Source organism: Pleurodeles waltl, chromosome 5, assembly GCF_031143425.1.
Source record: "Pleurodeles waltl isolate 20211129_DDA chromosome 5, aPleWal1.hap1.20221129, whole genome shotgun sequence".
Classification (NCBI taxonomy): domain Eukaryota; kingdom Metazoa; phylum Chordata; class Amphibia; order Caudata; family Salamandridae; genus Pleurodeles; species Pleurodeles waltl.
Genome location: NC_090444.1, coordinates 344,608,159 through 344,629,623, shown reverse-complemented (window position 1 = coordinate 344,629,623; position 21,465 = coordinate 344,608,159). Strand labels below are relative to the sequence as shown.

Sequence of the window (21,465 nt, the reverse complement as noted above, 5' to 3'; positions counted from 1 at the left end):
GCCAGTTCTTTGCAAGGTTCTTGAAAAGGACATTGTGTCCCAACTTCAAAAAACTCTTGATGATAACAACTACTTCTGACCCCTTCAGCTGGGTTTTAAACTAAGACACAGGCCTGAAAGCGCAATTTAGGCTTCTAAGATGATATGCTTTCCTAAACCCACGAAGGAGCAGACTGAGTACTAATCATGTTTAACCTTCTTGCCACATGTGACATGGTGAACCATATTCTCTTATAAAGACTATTCTCAGTGGCCCATGATGACCCAGCTACCATAAGCAGGACACGTCATTCCTACAGATTTCCTGACAATAGGTATCACTGGACCCCTTTCTTCCACAAGAATTTCACCTTCAGGGATTATTATTGTTCCCTGCAGGGAACCCATTACTAGACATCTTTAGGAATTCACAGGCTGGTATTCAACCAAAGACACACAAAGAAATATCATATGGTCACAAAACACTGACTCAGTGGGAGCTACAATATCTTCACAATAAGATAGAATCATGGACATACAATACCTATATAGAATTTAAAAAATTCAAAAATTGAATTCATCTTTTTGGGACCATAGGACACGCTAAGCTCAAAACATATTCTGTAGCTTTTAGGGAAATCCCTAGGCAGACTACTTAATAAGGTGATGAACTTGGATATCCTTTTTGATACTGACATGTCCTTAGCTATATAGAATGGATTTGTTACAGGAGACTGCTTCCGTCACTTGAGAACATTAAAGCCTATTATTCTGCTCCACTCAGAAACACATAAAGTAAGTTTTATTAAGTTGTATATATACAGAGCAACCACTAACCAGCATAGGATTTTTCCGCCCTCTACCCTTACATCATACCGGCTTCCTCAGCTCTCCAAATTCTTCTCAGGCTACTGGCACAGCAGCCAGCCAACCTTTCCACTGCCATTCTGAAGGACTCCTGTTGTCTTCTTCCGTCAGGTGGTGCACGCAAAAGTAAATCCTTCTCCCTTCCTGCTCTTAAAATGAGATCTGGCAGAACCAGAGGCCCTCTTCCAGTGGCATGAACAAGGAGGAAAAACACACTTCCAGTGAGGCAGCAAAGGATGAGCCTACTATCACTAGTCACGCTGTGCTCTTAAGCTCGGAAGCAGTCAACATCTAGGCCTCACTGCAAAAACTACAGCATCACACTACTGATAAGGACTCTTTGCCCCACGGAAAGGACTTAGCAACCAAAATGCACCTTCCCAAAATTCTCAGCAAATTTTTCTTCCTTAAAGATTAAGCAGCAGCTATCTTTACGCTGAATGCTAACATTTCAGGCTTACCATCTTCCCTGGAACTGTCATCAAACAAATCACCTCATTTGGCCTCGGTCAAGGAGTATGTGATCAACGTGCTTCTTTGCAACCAAATTTAACTATCCAACTAGTGAAGTAAAAGCGCAGCAAGATCCTGATATATCCATCAATGGAAACAAAACAACAAGTGCAATCACCCCAGTCAGGTCCCAAAAGGAGCGGGAAAAACACTTTTTTGCCTCCACAGTCAGAGGAAAAAAGACCAACTTGCATTCTGCGTCTCTGTGCAAGTACACACAGTAGCTTTAGTCATCTGACTGTGAGGACAGCAGAGGCTTGCCTTCATAATCAAAGCTATGAAAGCCACTGAACGTGAAATGAGCCAAAACCTTATCTTCTACTCCTACAAATTCTTCTCTGTTGAACCAGGAGACAGTGCAATATGTCCTCAGCCAGTTAAATGTACCAAAATGAAAATCCAACAGGCAAACATTAGTAGTACTGTCCCTGGCAGTCCTATGAAATCAAGCACCCTGAATACAGAGCCACGTCAAAACTCGCCCTTGCCAATGCCAGCAGCATGGAAAGAAATGATAACCATATATGGCAGAAACCATCAGGATCTCTCAAACCTTAACCAAACTGAGACCCACAAACCACTTTATGTTAGCACCATACAAAAAATGACTGAACCAACAGATGTCTGGGCAACTTTGCTAACAACACTGCAGCTGATAGTTGAATCTCTCAATTACCGTCTCATGAAAATAGACACTCAGCCCAAGCTACTAAACACCATGGCAGTCTTTGTCTCCGGGATTGATAGAAAGATAGCAAACCTATCATCACAGCTCATAAAACTGTAGTAATTATGCAGCTGGTTGATTCCTGTGCCTGCTCCCCTACCCGGACAAATTGGAGTCACTTCCCAGTCTCTTAGGTGACATCCTTAGCGGCCTCAAGAAGGCCTAGCAGCCTGTCAATCCGTAAAGCAATTTAACACCAGAAATAACATTGGTTATACAAGTCCCTAAGGGACCCATTCAGTCTGTCCCTCAATCAGAGCATGAGGCCAAAGAGCACACCTAGGGACTGTCAAATCCAAACCTCCCAGGAAACTCCAGCTCCCATAATCACAGTAGCCCAGGAACATCTTGTGAGCCTCAGCAAATCATCTCTCCATAGAAGGAGTTATCCCCGGGTATCACCAACAAGATCTCCAGTGTGAATTAGGAAATACAAGCCACCCCAGACCAACAAGTAGATGTTCCATCGAGGAAGAATCAGCGCAAAGCACAAACGCAGAAGGCTAATATTGCTGTCGAGGAAAACATCTACTCCTTTATCAATAAGTCAAATTGCAATCCAAACCTACACAGAAAAAACACCTTTAAGAAACAAGTAATGTACTCTGACCGAGACCTGGTCAACCATATGGCTCCTCAAACAGGTAATCTTTGTACTGAAAAGCCGCAAGTGGTAGTCATTGCAGAAGAAAAAGAGAAAGGAGACCACAGAGCAAGTAATCCAATGGCAACCCAAGTAGGCAATCTGGAGAACGCAAAGTCCCCGATGGGTGTCATTGCAGAAGAAGAAGACAAACAAACTTTCAGCATAACTAACCATGTGGTACCACAAACAGAAGGATGCCCCCACCCCCTCCCCAGCTGGCCTTGCAATAAAAGAAGAATTGACCACCCTGTAATTAATAGCACACCAATAGAAGCAGGAAGTATAAGCTAAGTTTGAAAACAGAAAAGAAGATGCTGGCACAATTCATCAAGCTCAATGGGGGCACCAAACACCTAACTCAAGGAAAAATAGGGTTTCAAGATAGCATTAAGCTAGAGCCTATAACCATTGCAGCATGTTCCAATGGGTAGTTCCATAACAAACCGCAACATTCTGGAATAGAGTCTCAGCAGATCCAAATCGTCTAGTACAATGCCACTAGGTCACTTTGACTTACTCAACCATGGCAACTTCCTTTGTCTACTAAGACAAATTCCAGACACTAGGAACCTATTCTCAACGACAGTGCATCTGTCAAGTTTATGGCCCCAACATCAGGACGCATCAATGAGACCACTAAGGTAACCAGAACAACATCAGCTGCCACTAGGAAGGTACTAAGAGCATCAGCTGTATTAAAAAAAACTGGGGGATGCTGGTGTCAGTCATCAGAGAACCAGCATATCCCCACTTTTTATCAATGCACATGACGAATCGATCCTCAATTACTCTTAATAAACAATCAAGCTCATTGCTAAGAAGCACACATTGTTAATCACCTCAGCCCCTCAGTTTTCAAGACACCCCATTCAATCAGACTACCAGAAGAGTGTTAACACAAGACTACAAATGGAGCTGGATTTCTGGAGCCCTAAACCAACCCCAAATCTCATCCTCCTGGACCTGTCCACCACATCCTGATCAACAGACTCCACCACATCGGGATTCAAGGAAATGCCCTCAAATGGATTGCTTTGTACCTCACAGGTAGAACCCAAAGTATCAGTCTCTCACCATTCATTTCTGAGCCTAAGAAAATCATCTGTAGAGTCCCCCAAGGATCATCCCTAAGACCGACCCTCTACAACATCTAGATGAATCCCCTGACCATCACCATCAGATCACATTGACTCAACATCAGCTCTTACCGCGACAGCACACAGCTCATGCTCTCACTGTCAGAAAATCCCTCCACCCCAAAATCTAACTTCCACAGATGCATGATGAACATAGTGGATTGGATGAAGGACAACTGTTTCAAACTCAACACCAAAAGAACGAAAGTCCTCCTCTTTGGGAGCAACGCCTTGTGATGGACTGACACATGGTGGCCTGCAAAGCTCTGCAACCCCAGCACGCCAACAGACCACGCCCACAACCTCAGCATCATGCTGGATAGCAAGCTATCAATGAAGAAACCATTCAACGCAGTCTCATCAACTTGCTTTCACACCCTTTGCATGCTCCTCAAGATCTTTAGGTGGCTCCCAGCAGACACCTTAAGGACTATCACACAGGGCTGTAGTGCCAACAGACTGGACTACGGAAGCAAGCTCTACATAGGAATCAGAGCACCCCTTCCAAGGAGACTCCAGATAATGCAGAACTCAGTGGCAAGACTAGTACTCGACCTCCCCACAAGGTGCCACATCACACTCCATCACAAAAAATGACACTGGCTCGCAATTCAGAAGAGGTGCCAGTTCAAGATGCTGACCCACGCCTACAAGGCCCTGCACAACGAAGGAGTAGCATAATCAACAAACGCCCAACCTTCTACCAACCAACCAGACACTCATGATCAGCTTCTCTTTCTCTAACAGACACAGCATGGATCTGTCGAGCCAACAGCAGGGGACGCTCATTCTCGCACCTGCCAGCCAAGGCCTGGAACAACTTCCCCCTGCACCTAAGGACCACACCATCACTCCAGCGATTCAGAAGAGAACTAAAGACCTGGATGTTCGAATAATCATTCCTCTGTGCAACAGCATACAGCACAAGTGCCTTGAGACCCTGACAGGTGATTTGCAGTGCTCTGTTAATGTTTAATTGATTGATAGAAAGGGCAAGCATAAATAAGCAGTAGTACAGACAGGTTGGTCGGGCAAGCTCAAAATGTGCTCATGGAACATCATTGGCCTGTTAGACAAATTAGCAAAAAACAAGATTTTAAGCTGCTTGCTCTCTTTCCAGATCATTTTGCTGCAAGAAACCTGGGCAGGAAAGATGCTCACGATTCCAGTTTGCATCAGTTACTCATCTCTGTCAAAAAGGAAGCCATTGATAGCAGTCAAAGTGGGGGCGTAGTAATTTACATCCAGGCTGCCATGAAAGGCAACCTCACTATGAAACCAACAACATGGAGTGGCCTGCAAATTGTTCAAATCCCTTTAAAGCAAGGCCCACTAACTGTTAATCTGGCACTTGTGAATGTATACATAACACCAAAAATGACATTAAAACAATCACTCTTTGTACATTTGAAGAAGGAAATGTCCAAGAAGGTCCATGGCCTACAGAAATAATCCTCTCTTGGGCCTATAACATTGACCTACTTGAGATAACAGAAGATGAAGTCTTACTGGCAGCTCCGGATGCATTTTGGTTGGTCCCAGGACAAATTCAAAACTTCAACTTTGAGTCTGATAAAAAGGGCACAACTATAAGACCCACTCCATAGTAGACTTTACAATGCTCTCTGTTCCATTTATTCATTTTGTTTCTAGTTTCTCAGTAATGCCAAGGGATGAAAGTGTTGCAGGGAGTCTAATTTTCCAGAACTATTGCTTGGGGCAATAGAATGTCATAATGCAGGGGCTGCGTCACTTCTGCCAAATCAGTACACTCAGATCAAAATACCTGACTAGCTCACAGTGCTTTACTTGTCCTCCTAACCTTACAGAGTGACAAGTAATTGTGACAACCCAGAAGGCACAACATTCTAGCGCCCTTGCTAAGGGAACAGTTGAAAACATGTCAGTCCTTTTCATACATTATCTCAGTCATACATATCCATAGCAAGATATATTAGAATTAAATATACACAATTTAAATTACAGGAATGCACACATCAAATTCACACATCAAATCCATAAACATAAAATTGCCATTTTGGATGTGTTCATTAAAATCAATCAAGTTGACATCAGTACTAATGTGTTTACCAAACCCACCGATAGGAATAATTGCCTACATTATTGCAGTTTTCATCAACCAGCCTTAGAAAATCATCTCCCTTACTCACAGTTTATCAAACTTAAAAGAATTATCATGGATCCAAAGGATTTTGAAATTACAAATGAAAAGTTTAAAAAGTGATTCCAACAACGAGGGTTTCCTCTTCCTGTACTCGAAGAGGCAATACATAGAGTGACTCAGATGAACAGAGTGGCTTTACTAACCAAAACAACTAAGCAGGAAACTAAAGCTACGGTATGTGTCCTCAAATAGTCCACGAAAGCTAAGGCCATCACATCCAGCATTAAAAAAAGGTTGGAAAACAAGCCAGATTTTCATGGTCTATATTCAGTCAAATTTATGTTTTCATAAAGCCGCTCTTGAATCATAAAAGAAATCTTATCCTACAAAAAAATGACCCAAGTGAGTAAATTATAAAGAGACCCAATGATGTTTCAATTGTATCCACTGTAACAATATAGTGGAAAGCAACAATTTGTTGCATCCAACATAAGGTTACATTATTCCTTTGAAGCACTCAGCGAACTGCAATACTAAATATGTAGTAAATGCCTTTATATGACCATGTGGATAACTTTATGTTGCTAAAACTGAAAGGAAAATAATAATCTGGATTACTGAACCAGGAGTGTGGTATTTAGGGCCAGATGTATCATACAACCGATTTGCGATTCTCAAATAGTGATTTTTAAGATATCGCTATTTCAGAAATGCAAAAAGGTATGTATGATTTTTGCGATTCGGTAATAGCGATTTCTTAAAAATTGCAAATGCTATTACTGAATCTCAAATAGAAAATCTGTCCCCATTCGCACCTATGGGCCTGTTGGCCCATATCTGCGAATTTTTAGCATTTCCAAAATTGCGATTTCTTAACCAGAAATCGCAATTTTGGAAATGCAAAACCCCAGGGTGCCAGGGGCCTAAGGCCCCCTCTGCTGCACCCCAGATTTTTTTGGGGGGACATGTAAGGTGCACACATGCCAAAAGGGCATGTGTGCTTTACATGTACATTTTAAAAATGTATTTTAAATGCATTTTTAAATTTTGCACATGGTTACCACCAGGTTCAACCTGGTGGTAAATAGCGATTCCTAAATGCTCAAATCACATTTAGGAATGGCTTCATACATGTGCTGAGAAATCGCAAATAAGCAATCCTTATTTGCGATTTCTTATTTAGAGAGTCGCAATTTGCGACTCTCTAAACAGGGTCGCAATTTTAAGGAATCGCTATTTTTGTGATTCCTTAAAATTGCGTTCAGAATGTCTTTCATACATTCTGAACTGGCTTTTTGCATTCGCAAACGGGCATTCGCACCATTTGCGAATGCAAAAAACCTTGACACATCTGGCCCTTAATAACGTATCTTCATAAATCTACATGTCCTTTAAAAAATATATTTTTGTCCCTTTGGTTCCATGTAGTGCGGCCACAAATTATGGCAGCAATATCATTATATAAGAGTTCCGATAGTAGCCTCTCTAAACATGGTAGGGCTAATACTATAGTAGGACTTGTACACTAGCAATTTTCTTATTTTGCCACCTTTCCGCAGATCTACATACTGGGGCCGGAGGAAGCAGTGAGCAATAGTTCCACGGTTGAAATGCCTTTGAGTCTGTGCAAACCTACTCACTTGCATGCTTTAAGGATTTTCACCAGTTCTTGTCTCATCTTTTATGATTCTGAGAATTTTTCTCTTAACAAGGGCAGAAGTAAACGTTCTTCCAGGGTTGGGGAAAAAAGTGGTTAGAGAGAAAATGATCTTGGAAACGCTCGGTAGATTTTCCCATGAACAAAACACATGCATATTTGTTTGGGCTAAAATACACTTCACAAATATTTTCTAGGTGTACGATTTTCTAGTCTACTTCTGTAAATTCTGGTGAATTCATGAAAGCCACAATTATTCATTAAGGCATAGACATATACCATGGTTGTACTTTTGTGACTTTCTTTAAGAATGTGGCCCCTCATTAGGTTTGGAATTACCCAAGACCTTTTGTTTTTATTAAAATGTTATTTCTCTCTCTATCCATTTATCAGCTGACTTTACTGTGAGTGATAGCATTCTACTTTTCCACATGGAACATATTGGCACACAAAATAGTTTTGTTTAGTACCAGGAACTACTGTGGCAATGTATGCCTTTTTCAGACCACATTTTATTTGAGATGTTTGCTCATGTTTATTACAATGGTGAGGGGCTGGCAGCTCCCACAAACAAGTTTTACAAAAGCTATGTCAAAATAAGACATACATTGACAAAACTAAAAGATTGAGCACCGATGTCAGATTGCTTAGCTTTACCAATGCTTGTTTATTTTCATGTTTCTCATAATCTTGTTTAGGCTGATTACACTGATTGTTCCATTCTGAATGTTTTTGGAAATACTAACATGCATCAACACATTTTACTAAATTATGCTTCAAAGAAATAGTACCTAAAATTTCACAGTAATATAGCAAAACCTCCTTTCCTATTGCATTTTGTTCTGAACATTTTATTTTGAAAGCAAAGAATCATCATTCTTGCTTACAAGCTTCTGCAAAAAATTGCATCTAATCAGAGAGCGTTCTGGGAGCCTTATACGTAGCCTCATATTGTTAAAGTTTTCAAATGCGCCTGGACACATTTTTTATTGCACCCACTGTCAGTAGTGCAGTGTGAGCTTACAACATACATTTAAAGCACTCACCCTAATAATGAAGGCTTTACATTAATGAATCATAAATACAAATTCGTACAGCATTAACAAATGGACACAACTATTACCTCAACTGCAGACAGTTCCTTACTTGTAAATTGGCAACCAAATTGTTTCTGCTGCAGGGAGTTGGGCCTACTTGTCCCAAGGACATTATAAACATCAAAGCTTCAAGTTTTATAACTATTCAGCCAGAAAGAGACAATTAAAAGATACTGTCACAAAGAGAATTCTTATGGATCATGAAAGTTGAAACTTTACTTCCATTAGGGATGAATGACAGATTGTCTATGATTCATAGTTCAGTGCATTTATGATCTTATAATTGTTTATAATGTCAAAAAAGGGGAAATGTCCAACCCTGTTGTACTATTTTTTAATTATTCATTATACTTCATAAGACACTTAACACATGCAGTAGGAACATAGGCTCACTTATTAAATTCTGCTAGTTAGGGACGCGATTCTGGGGTGAGTGTTACACTGTGAAGGTAGCACTTATTCAGTATTCCTTCAGTTTAACAGATGTTTTTGTCACATTTTGTGGTAACGTGTCTTGTGATTGGTTCATATAACTGATTGGGGAGTTCAGCATTGAGCATGTTATTGATGGCAGCAGCATTGAACGCTGTAGCCATTCTTGGCAGTTATCGGCTCAAACCTTTCTTTTGTGGGTCACTTGAAAGAAGCATGTATAACTCTAGAGTTAGCGTTTCACTGGGAAGGTAACACTTATGCAGTATTCCTTTAAATCAATGGGTATTTTCCATCACATTCTGTGGTAACATGTCTTGTGATTGGTTTATATTATTGAATGCATAAGTTCAGCACTAAGCTCGTTATTGATTGTGGCAACATTGAATGCAGTCTGCATTTTTGGCAGTTATCAGCTCAGCTTTTTGTGTGTCACTGGTAAGACATTCCTCCTAATGTCTGGGTTTATGTTTCGGGTTAGTCCTGGCATACTAATTTCACATGCATCTGAAAAATTACACAGGTGTTTGTGTTAAATGGCAAGCATGGTTTTAAATTGGTTAGTAGTCAAATATTGGATCATTCACTTAATGTGTGTATCCTCTCACATATATACAAGTGGCATTATATGAATCTGGTTAATATTGAGTACAAGGATTTTTGAGTTTCACAAGCGTTATGTGCATTACGGAATACATTGAGGCAGACATTTTTACACATGAACTGATTTTGTACACAAGTGATTGGTTCTTGAGCTTTCTCTTAAATAACTACACTTTGGGCCAGATGTATGACATTTTGTTTTGCAACTCGCAATTTGCGATCCTTTTGGGAATCACAAATTGCGAGTTGCAAAACAAAAAGTACAACAGTGTTAAGTACACTGTTTGCGATTCCCAATGAGGTAGTAAATTACCTACCTAATCAATATTTATGAGGTAGGTCGCAATTTGCGACCTCTTCAGGAATGGCCACACTTAGAGGGATGGTGGCCTGCTGGGGACAGCAGACCACCATGTCTGTGACTGTTTTTTAAATAAAGCAGTTTTTATTTTTTGAAATGCAGCCTGTTTTCCTTAAAGGAAAACGTGCTGCATTTCAACCAAAAATGAAAAGGTTTCCTTTAATTTTTTCAGAGTAAGCAGTTGTCTGTGGGACCAATGCCTGCTCTGAAAAGATATTTGTGCTTGCAACAAGAAGAATTCTTTGTGCATGTGGCCCTTAGTACTTCTGTAGCAAACAGCAAGGAGCTATACATCAGGATTTACAGTATGTAAAATTGATATTATTAAACTTTTCATCCTTGGCGTGGTCTCCCTTAACTTTTTGCCTCTGTTTCCCAGGTTGTTGATGTGTGCTGGACTCTGTTTATGCTGTTTTTGTTACTCTGGGCACTTTACCACTTCTAACCAGTGCTAAAGTGCAAGTGCTCCTGTACAAAATGTCTATATAATTGGTTCATCCATGATTGGCATATTTGGTTTACTAGAAAGTCCCTAGTACAGTGCACTAGAGGTGCCCAGGGCCTGTAAATCAAATGCTACTAATGGGCCTGCAGCACTGGTTGTGCCACCCACAATGGTAGCTCTGTAATCATGTCTCAGGTCTGCCACTGCAGTTTCTGTGTGTGCAGTTTTTAACTGTAAATTCGACTAAGCAAGTGTACCCACTTGCCAGGCCTAAACCTTCCCTTTTCTTACATGTAAGGCACCCCTAAGGTCGGCCCTAGGTAGGCCCAAGGGCAGGGTGCAGTGTTTGATTAAGGTAGGACATATAGTAATGTGTTCTATATGTCCTGACAGTGAAATATTGCTAGATTTGTTTTTGGGACCAATACCAGCCCAGTGGTATTGGTCCCAAAGGCTGCTGCACCTGGTGAGACTCCAAAACTCAGGTTCTGTGTGGACTACCGGGGGCTCAATGAGGTCAACAAGACTGATGCACACCCCATCCCCCGAGCTGATGAGCTCATTGACTGGTTGGGAGCTGCCTAGTACCTCAGTACATTTGACTTAACGTCTGGGTACTGGCAGATTGCCTTAACTGAGGGGGCCAAGGAGAGGTCAGCATTTTCTACCCCAGATGGATACTTTCAATTTAAAGTGATGCCATTTGGGATAAGGAATGCCCCTGCCACCTTTCAGAGGTTGGTCAACCAGGTGTTGGCTGGGCTGGATGAGTTCCTTCCCGCCTACCTGGATGACATTGCTGTGTTTAGTTCCACATGGGAGGAACATCTGCAAAACCTCTGGAGAGTGTTAGAGGCCCTGCAGAAGGCAGGCCTCTCTATTAAGGCAAGCAAGTGCCAAATAGGGTGGGGTTCTGTGGTGTACTTAGGACACGAGGTCGGGAGTGGCCAGGTAGCACCCCTACAGCCAAAGATTTATACCATTCTGGCTTGGGAGCCCACCCAAGACCCAGACTGAAGTAACTTCTTAGGTCTCACAGGATACTACATGAGGCTTGTCAAGGGATATGGTACCATTGTTACCCCCTTGACTGAGATGACTTCTAAGAAGCAACCCAGGAAGGTGATCTGGACAGAGGCTTGCCGGACCACTATTGATGCCCTGAAGGCTGCCATGTGCACAGCACCTGTGCTGAAGGCCACTGACTACTCCAAGGAGTTTGTTGTGCAAACAGACACCTCAGAGCATGGTATTGGAGCAGTACTCTCACAGCTTAGTGAAGAAGGCCTAGATCAACCTGTAGCCTATATTAGCAGGAGGTTACTTCCCAGGGAACGTAGGTGGAGTGCCATAGAACATGAAGTGTTTGCTGTGGTCTTAGTGCTGAAGAAGGTAAGGCACTACTTGTTTGGGACTCACTTCCGAGTTCAGACTGACCACAGGCCCCTCAGATGGTTAATGCAGATGAGGGGTGAAAATCCAAAACTGTTGAGGTGGTCCATTTCCCTACAAGTGAAGGACTTTATGGTGGGACACCGTACTGGTACAGAACACGCCACTGCTGATGGTCTGTCCAGGCCTTAGTGATGAGAACTCCCATGAGGTTGGGTAGTTGTTCCCCACTTTCTGCTGGGGGGACACGTGTTAGACTTTTCATCCTTGGTGTGGTCTCCCTTAACCTTTTACCTCTGTTTCCCAGGTTGTTGATGTGTGCTGGACTCTGTTTTTGTTGTTTTTGTTACTCTGGGCACATTTCCACTGCTAACCAGTGCTAAAATGCAAGTGCTCCTATCCAAAATGTGTATATGATTGGTTCATCCATGATTGGCATATTTGATTTACTAGTAAGTCCCTAGTACAGTGCACTAGAGGTGCCCAGAGCCTGTAAATCAAATGCTACTAGTGGGCCTGCAGCACTGGTTGTGCCACCCCCATAAGTAGCTCTGTAATCATGTCTCAGGCCTGCCACTGCAGTGTCTGTGTGTGCAATTTTTAACTGTGACTTCGACTTGGAAAGTGTACGCATTTGCCAGGCCTAAACCTTCACTTTTCTTACATGTAAGGCACCCCTAAGGTAGGCCCTAGGTAGCCCCAAGGGCAGGGTGCAGTGTATGGTTAAGTTAGGACATATAGGGCCTCATTACAACATTGGTGGGCGGCAAGCGCCGGCCGCCAAGTTGTAACCGCCGTGCGGCCGCCAATGCGGCCACACTCCCGCGGTGCCAATTTCGACATCCCAGCTGGGCCGGCGGGCGGAAACCGAGTTTCCTCCCGCCGGCCCAGCGGGGATGTGGGCCGCAACATGGGAGCCGGCTCCAAATAGAGCCGGCGGTGTTGCGGCCGTGCGACGGGTGCAGTTGCACCCGTCGCGCTTAAAGCCGCATGGTGCCCTGTCAGGGGGCCCGCGACTCCCCTTACCGCCAGCCTTTTCCTGGCGGTTCAAACCGCCAGGAAAAGGCTGGTGGTCGGGGACTCGTAATCCCCTGGGCAGCGCTGCTAGCAGCGCTGCCCTGGTGGATTACTACCGCCGGGGCCATTGTGGCGGAAAACCGCCGGCCCCGGGGGTGCGACCGCAGCGGAAGTAATGACCCAGGAAGCACCACCAGCCTGTTGGCAGTGCTTCCGTCATGTTAGCCCTGGCGGTCATGTACCGCCAGAGTCAAAATGACCCCCATAGTAATGTGTTTTATATGTCCTGACAGTGAAATATTGCTAAATTCATTTTTCACAGTTGCAAGTCCTGTCCCTCTCATAGGTTAACATTGGGGCTGCCTTTAAATATGATTAAAGTGTAGATTCCTTTTGGGAGCGGATAGACATGTGGAGTTTGGGGTCTCTGAGCTCGCAATTTAAAAATGCATCTTTTAGTAACGTTGATCTTAAGATTGTGTGTTTGAAAATCCACATTTAGAAAGTGAGCATTTTCTTGCTTAAACCATTTCTGTGACTCTGCCTGTTTGTGGATTCCCTGTATGGGTCATTTGACAGTTGGACTGGTTGCACCTCTCACTAGACAGTGACACACAGGGACCTGGGGTATAGTCTGCATTTCCCGGTGAACCAATTGTGCTAGGAGAGAGGGGAGGAGTGGTCACTCACACCTGAAAAGGGCTGTGCCTGCCCTCACACAATGCAGTCTCCAACCCCCTGGTGTGTGTCTGGGGCCTGGCCTGGGAAAGACAGGATTGCACAAATGAGAGAGACTTTTCTTTGAAGTAAGCCTACTTCAAAGGGCAAAATGGGTATCAGATTGGCACCCAAAACCACAGACTTTAGAGCATTTCTGGAAACCAAGAGTAACCTCTTCCTGGAGAAGAGCTGAAGAGCTGAGGAAGAAGAGCTGCCCTGCCTGAGACTGTGCTTTATGGAGCTATCCTGCAGTTGCTGCTTCTGCCTGTGCTAGAGGACAAAGACTAAACTTTGTGTTGCCTTCCTTCTTGTGAAGATCTCCAAGGGCTTGATTTAGAGCTTGCCTCCTGTTGTTTGAAATCTCAGGAACAGCATAGTCTTCTCTCTGCCTGCACCTGGAGCCTCTGGAGAGACTCCTACTCTGCCCTGTGGTGCCCATCCACTTCATGGGGCCCTGAAAAGAGAAGCTGGCAGCCCAAGAGTGAGAAATCCACGCACAGACTGCTGTGCGGGGAAAGGATTGACGCGACTCCGATCTGCGGCTGAAAAACTGATGCGCCGCCGGCTTCGCGGCTGAAAAGCGTTGCTCGCCTGCAACGTGACCGGAAGATCAATACTCGCGGCTGGAGAAACAACGCACAGCATCGCTGACGGAGGCTGGTGAGATCGCAACCCTCACTGCGTGGTTTTTGGACCATCGTGTGGCTGAATTTCTGATGCAAACACCACTTGGTGTGTAAAATTGACGCAAGGCCTGCCCGGATCCGAGAGTGCTGACCGGATCGCTCATCGCCCTCCTGCGGAGAGAAGAAACAACGCACGCCGACCCGACTAAAGGAGATATGACGCAAGGTCTCACTCGTGAGTGAAATTGATGCATCGCTAGCCCTTTTCGACGCACACTCACCCGTGCAGGGTTATTTTTGATGCACCCAAGGTACATTTTCACGCTAACAGCGTTAGCGTTGTGTTTAAAATTACACGAAGTCTCTTTTTGCATTTTTAGTGGTAACTTGACTTGTATATTGTGGATTTTTGTAATATTGGTCCTATTTTGTTTAGATAAATATTTTCTATTTTTCTAAACCTGAGTTGTGTCATTTTGTAGTGTTTTCAATAAGTTACTGCGTGTGTTGGTACAAATACTTTACACCTAGCACTCTGATGTTAAGCCTACTGCTCATGTCAAGCTACCAAGGGGGTGAACGTGGGTTAGCTGAGGGTTATTCTCTTTTACCTTGACTAGAGTGAGGGTCCTTGTTTGGACAGGGGGTAACCTGGCTGCCAACCAAAGACCCTATTTCTAACAGATAATATATATATTATTTTGTCATTTTTTCAGGGCTGATAAAAGTTTACAATTTGTTAACAGATCACTGAAGAGGGTCATTGGACCCAAAATGCATTTGGTAATGTAAAGTACATGGAGATATTGAGTCGAATGGAAGTTATCATGGATGGATTTCATGATAAATACATTTGGAATAATCACCAATGTTTTTGCACATATATATTTGAATCTGGAAAATCTGGAAATTTCCGAAAGTGACTGATTACATCTTGAGCGACAGAGGAGGGAAACCTCTTCTGCAATTGTGGGAGACATTTTTGGTGCAGTAATTCCTTCTGTAGAAGTTATTTTGAATGCAATCAAGATGCATAATTGTCTACTATTGTGGATAACATGCTGACAAATGTCACAGGGGCAATACTCCTGTGAGATAATGAATTGGTTGTGGAAAGATCTATGACGCTTCAGAATAGGCTTGCGTTAGATATACTTTTAGCAAAAAAAGGCAGAGTCTGTAGGATGATTAGTGCTAGGCATTGTTCTTCATATATACCTGATAGTGATAAGGAGATAAGAGACTTACTTACTAACTCAACTAATTCAAGCAAGGATTTGAAGGAATTGAAGGAACCAGGACTTTGGGAAAACGGTTGGAATTGGGTTTGCTTCTATGGGTAATTGGTTTAGTCAAATTTGGAATGGGGTATTATTAAAGATTGTACAGGGAATATTAATTGTGATTGTTTCTATATTAGGATTATAGGGTGCATGCAAGTTGTGGCAAAAGATACAATTAAGGAAGTCCAAGAATGATCAGAAGAGGGAAGAACAGCTTAGGAGAAGAATCTATAGAGAAAATTGAAGGAGAAGTCAAAGAACATCAGAAACACAACTATAAAAATAATGATAAGGGAAGGTGTGATTACATATTTAGTCATCAGAGGAGGGACTGTTGAAGCAGATATGCTAATTAAGAAAATTATTAATGATCTATATGATATTACCAATAAGAAAATGTGTAGAGAAAATATTCATAGAAAAATAATGTGCATGTTTGAAAAATGTGCCCTTGTGGTATGATCACCATGTGTACTAAAACGACTGAAAATGTGCAAAATAAAGGAAATATATGAGAAAAATGTAATAATATGTCATAATGAGATGTATAACCTATGTTTTACATTAATTTATAGTACTAAGTTAGCTGAACGAAAGGCCTAGTTCCACTGGTCCTCGCACACTCGAAACATGGAAAAACCGAACGCCTTGCAAAGGACTGGAAACTGCTATATCCAACCTTGACCCATTCGAAGGTCAAGTTACTTAGCTAATAAGTTTCTGCAATGTACTGGTGAACAGGAGATGATGAAGATAATTTGATACAATTATGTGTAGAGTATGCTAAATGTACTTTCCCAGGACTTGAACAATAGACACACTGACCGAAGAAGAATATGCAACAATTTTTATTCCTGATGAGCCAGATGATAAGGACATTGCATGGAAAACCAATCTGCTTCTTGGGAACGGGGACATATGAACATTAATAGATTTGGTAAACAAAAACTATAGGTAGAATTTTCCAAATTGATGTTTTCTCTAAATTGTTTTTTGCATGAAGACCCCCATACTGATGCTAATCTTGGTTAGGTAGGTTTTTAGGGTGACGTTGACAGTGACAAATGACTGACGAACTTACTTGCTGAATTTTATTATTAATGCTGGTATTCATAGCTTATGGTATTGCATTGTAGCATATGTTTTCTTTAAGAAATAATGGCCCTCATTACAACATTGGCGATAAAAGCCGCTTACCGCCGTGCAGAAGACCGCCAACACACCGCCGCGGCCATGGAATTCCACCACAGCTATTATGACCCACAGTTCGGAATCTGCCAAAATTCAGACACCCACACAAGTCCGCCACAGCAAAGGTCAGTGATAAACTGGCGATAACAAAACCTCTACCGTCACGCCAACAGAAATACGGCCAGACTATCACGACCCATGAATCCACGCGGCGGTCTTTCAACCACGGTATTCCATTGGCGGTACACACTGCTGCCCTCAAAATACACACACATTTACAAAACACAGCCACATTGGACAATTCGAAATACACACAACTGATACACATACCACTCTCACACACCCAATACAATATGAAACACACACCCACATCCCCCACAAACCCCTACTACCAAAAATTCCGAAAGAAGGCCAGAGAGAGACAGCACCAGCAAGAACAACAGCATCCACAGGCACACAACACCATCACCCACAAATCTTCCACGCACCTCACACAACACACCACTACATATCAGCACACTTATCACCACACACTCCACCCCACACATCACCTACACCACCCCATGGCACGGCAAAGACACCCCAGGTTCTCGGAGGAGTAGCTCAGGGTCATGGTGGAGGAAATCGTCCGGGTAGAGCCACAGCTATTCGGATCACAGGTGCAGCACATCTCAATTGCAAGGAAGATGGAGCTATGGCGAAGAATCGTGGACAGGGTAAGCGCAGTGGGACAGCACCCAAGAAATTGGGAGGACACCAGGAAGAGGTGGAACGACCTACGGGGGAAGGTGCGTTCCGTGGTCTCAAGACACCACCTGGCGGTTCAACGGACTGGCGGCGGACCCCCACCTCCTCCCCCACAACTAACAACATGGGAGGAGCAGGTCTTGGCGATTCTGCATCCTGAAGGCCTCGCAGGAGTAGGTGGAGGAATGGACTCTGGTAAGTCAAATCTTAACTATTACATACCCCACCCTACCTGCATGCCAGCACATACCCCCACCCTCACCCTCACCCCATCACTCTAACTCCTCACAAATGTCCCTACATCACAAACCACACTTCCTAACACCAAGCCCTGCATGCAACAACAAAGCATGGACACCCATCACCAAAGCATGCCCACTGCACATACCCATACAGCCCCCTAAACCATCATCCCACAAGGTCCCACACAGGAATGCAAGCACTGGGGTACACGGTCACCCACCCATTGCACACCATGCCACACACAGATGTAATAAACATCCTTTTATACCCCTGCAGGACCCCTACCCAATGTCACCGGACAGGAGGGTCCACACATGTCCACACCACCAACAGAAGAGGCCCACAGTGATGACAGCAGCTCTGTCCAACTGTATCTAGATGACCAGCCCGGCCCATCGGGGAACTATGGACAGTCGGTTCCCCTGACACAGTCACAGGCCACTACAGACCTTCCCCCCTCTGGAAACACCAGCACACCACCCACCCAGCGGGCCCATACCTCCGTCCCCAGGACTCGTCAATCAGCAGTGTGTCCACCACTACAGGGAACCCAGGCTAACCCACCACCCCAACAGCAACAGGGACCTGGGGGCAGTGGCAGTGGGTACACGGTCCAGGGGACGGAGGCCCAGGAACACAGGGGAACTGGGAGGGCTGCTGTGCGACAGGGGGCGGACAGGCCAAGGGAACCCACTCTCCACAAGGCCCTCTCCTCCATCATGGGAGCCTACCACCACTCCCAGGAGGCGATGGCAACGGTACTGGCCAAGTTTCAGGAGGCCCAGCGCCTGCAGGAGGAACAGTATATGGGCTTCAAGGAGGAACTCAGAAGCATTCAGCTCCACCCTGGGCACCATCGTAGGGGTGCTGAAGGAACTCGTGAACACCAGGAGGGACACTGTGGCACTACAAGGGGCCCCTGACACTAGCATGGACGATGAACTGCCCACCACCTCCGCTGGCGCTATTGGACAGGACGCCCTGCCACAGGACCACCACACCAGCACCCCACCCCCTGCAGAGGGAGAACCACCCCGCAAAAAGTCCCTGAGATCCAGGACAAAGACAGAACACAATGCCAAGACCCCCGCCAAGAAATGAGACCACCCTGATTGTCATCCTACTGTCCCACTTTGTCACCCTGTCCATACTTAAATTGCCCCAGCTCCACTTCCTATGCCCATATGGGCAATGCACCTGTGAGACTAATAGACTGGACTCTGCCATGGACATTCCTCAACCATCACCCCTCACCATTTTACTACCCCCTCCAATATTGAGCACTTAAATAAACACACATAAAGCACAAAACAATCTGGAGTCTGTCTGTGATTTCGAAATAGTGTATTAGCAATTACAGTGACAAAATGCTCTTACAATTGTAATGTCAACATACCTATGTCACACAGCTCTAGTCCATGAGGAATCTAAGCAGATGTCACACAGTGGGACCCACATCTGTGAAATCGTAAGGGAAAGTGACAACTCAGTGCCAACACACTGGGTGAAAAGGACAGACAGTAGAGAGGTAGTAGTGTTAAAGTACATGTAGTAGGCAGGTCTGTACTCTTACCTGTGTCTCATTGGAAATATTGCTGGATCACTGAGTCCCTGTTGTTCATGTCTTCTTCCTCTGCTTCCTCGTCTTCACTGTCCACAGGCTCCACAGCTGCCACAACACCGCCATCTGGACCATCCTCCTGCAGAAAAGGCACCTGTCGTCGCAAAGCCAAGTTGTGAAGCATACAGCAGGCCACGATGATCTGGCACACCTTCTTTGGTGAGTAGAATAGGGATCCACCTGACATATGGAGGCACCGGAACCTGGCCTTCAGGAGGCCAAAGGTCCACTCGATCATCCTCCTAGTTCGCCCATGGGCCTCATAGTAGCGTTCCTCTGCCCTTGTCCTGGGATTCCTCACTGGGGTCAGTAGCCATGACAGGTTGGGGTAACCAGAGTCACCTGCAAATGGCGAGGGACAACTGTTAGACACGCACTAACTTGTAGGGATATCCCCAGACCCAGACAACCATTCCCACTGTCTTGCTCCCAGGTGCTCACCTAATAGCCACACACGGTGCCTCTGGAGCTGCCTCATCACTTAAGGGATGCTGCTATTCCGCAGGATGTAGGCGACATGCACTAAGCCAGGGAACATGGCATTCACATGGGAGATGTACTGGTCGGCCAAACATACCATCTGTACATTCATTGAGTGATAACTCTTCCTGTTTCTGTACACCTGTTCACTCCTGTGGGGGGGGGACCAAAGCAACATGGGTCCCATCAATGGCACCTATGATGTTGGGGATATGTCCCAGGGCATAGAAATCACCTTTCACTGTAGGCAAATCCTCCACCTGAGGGAAAAAGATGTAGCTCTGCATGTGTTTCAGAAGGGCAGACAACACTCTAGACAACACGTTGGAAAACAGAGGCTGTGACATCCCTGATGCTATGGCCACTGTTGTTTGAAAGGACCCACTTGCAAGGAAATGGAGCACTGACAGCACCTGCACTTGAGGGGGGATTCCTGTGGGATGGCGGATTTCTGGCATCAGGTCTGGCTCCAACTGGGTACACAGTTCCTGGATTGTGGCACGGTCAAGCCTGTATGTGATAATCACATGTCGGTCCTCCATTGTCGACAGGTCCACCAATGGTCGGTACACCGGAGGATGCCGCCATCTCCTTACATGTCCCAGCGGACAGTGCCTATGAAGGACAACAGCGAGCACAGAGTCATACAACTCAGAGGTACGTACATACAGTTTACACAGAACACCATTCGTACACAAAAGGTGGCCTGTATGTGTGTTGAGTCTAGGCCTAGTTATGTGTGACGCAGTTGAAAATTAATCCACGTGGGCCCCTGAAATGGCGGCTGCCTGACCTCTAAAGTGGGAGAATGCGATGTGAGGTAACTGCGCTGGCGTTGTACACCGTTGCGGTAGGCGGTCGAAGACCACGGCGCAATGCTGCATTGGTTAGCATTGGACCCTATGGGTCCCAGGAGCCAATGACGATGTACGCCGGGTGTGACGGTACGCACCTCCGTGGACATGACCGCCATTTTCTATCTGTTCAATCACTCTATACCTGATATTCGACAGGAGAGGACCTACACTGCAAGTGCTGCTGTGACCTCGGTCTGGAAGAGACAATGGCTCGAGTGTCTGGGGAAAGGGCCCCTGCCTTCACATCGGATGAGTTGGAGAAACTCGTGGATGGGGTCCTCCCCCAGTACACGCTACTCTACGGTCCTCCAGACAAACAGGTAAGTACACTGGGAGCATGCTGTATGGGCTATGCCTGTGTGGAGAGGGCTGGATGTAAGAAGGAAGGGGGGAGAGTGCGGCGTGCATGAAACGACGGTGAATGCATGTGCCACATGGCAAGGGTAGGGATGGGGGCCAATCACTTTGGCGGTACAGTTGGTAATAACGTACTCTTCCCCCTGTACATTTCATGTAGGTCAGCGCCCACCAGAAAAAACATATTTGGCGTGCCATCGCCAAGGACGTCCGGACCCTGGGGGTCTACCACTGACGGAGCACCCACTGCCGGAAAAGATGGGAGGACATTCGCCGCTGGAGCAAGAAGACGGCGGAGGCTCAGCTGGGGATGGCCTCCCAACGTGGGAGGGGTGCCCGTCGC

The 21,465-nt window shown here is 44.9% G+C and overlaps 1 protein-coding gene across 1 annotated transcript in view; it reads left to right on the top strand.

Annotated features, from left to right (window-relative positions):
- Nucleotides 1-21,465, top strand: part of PCSK2 (proprotein convertase subtilisin/kexin type 2) — a 1,091,080-nt gene that overhangs the window by 686,391 nt on the left and 383,224 nt on the right. The gene's annotated exons all lie outside the window — the stretch shown is intronic.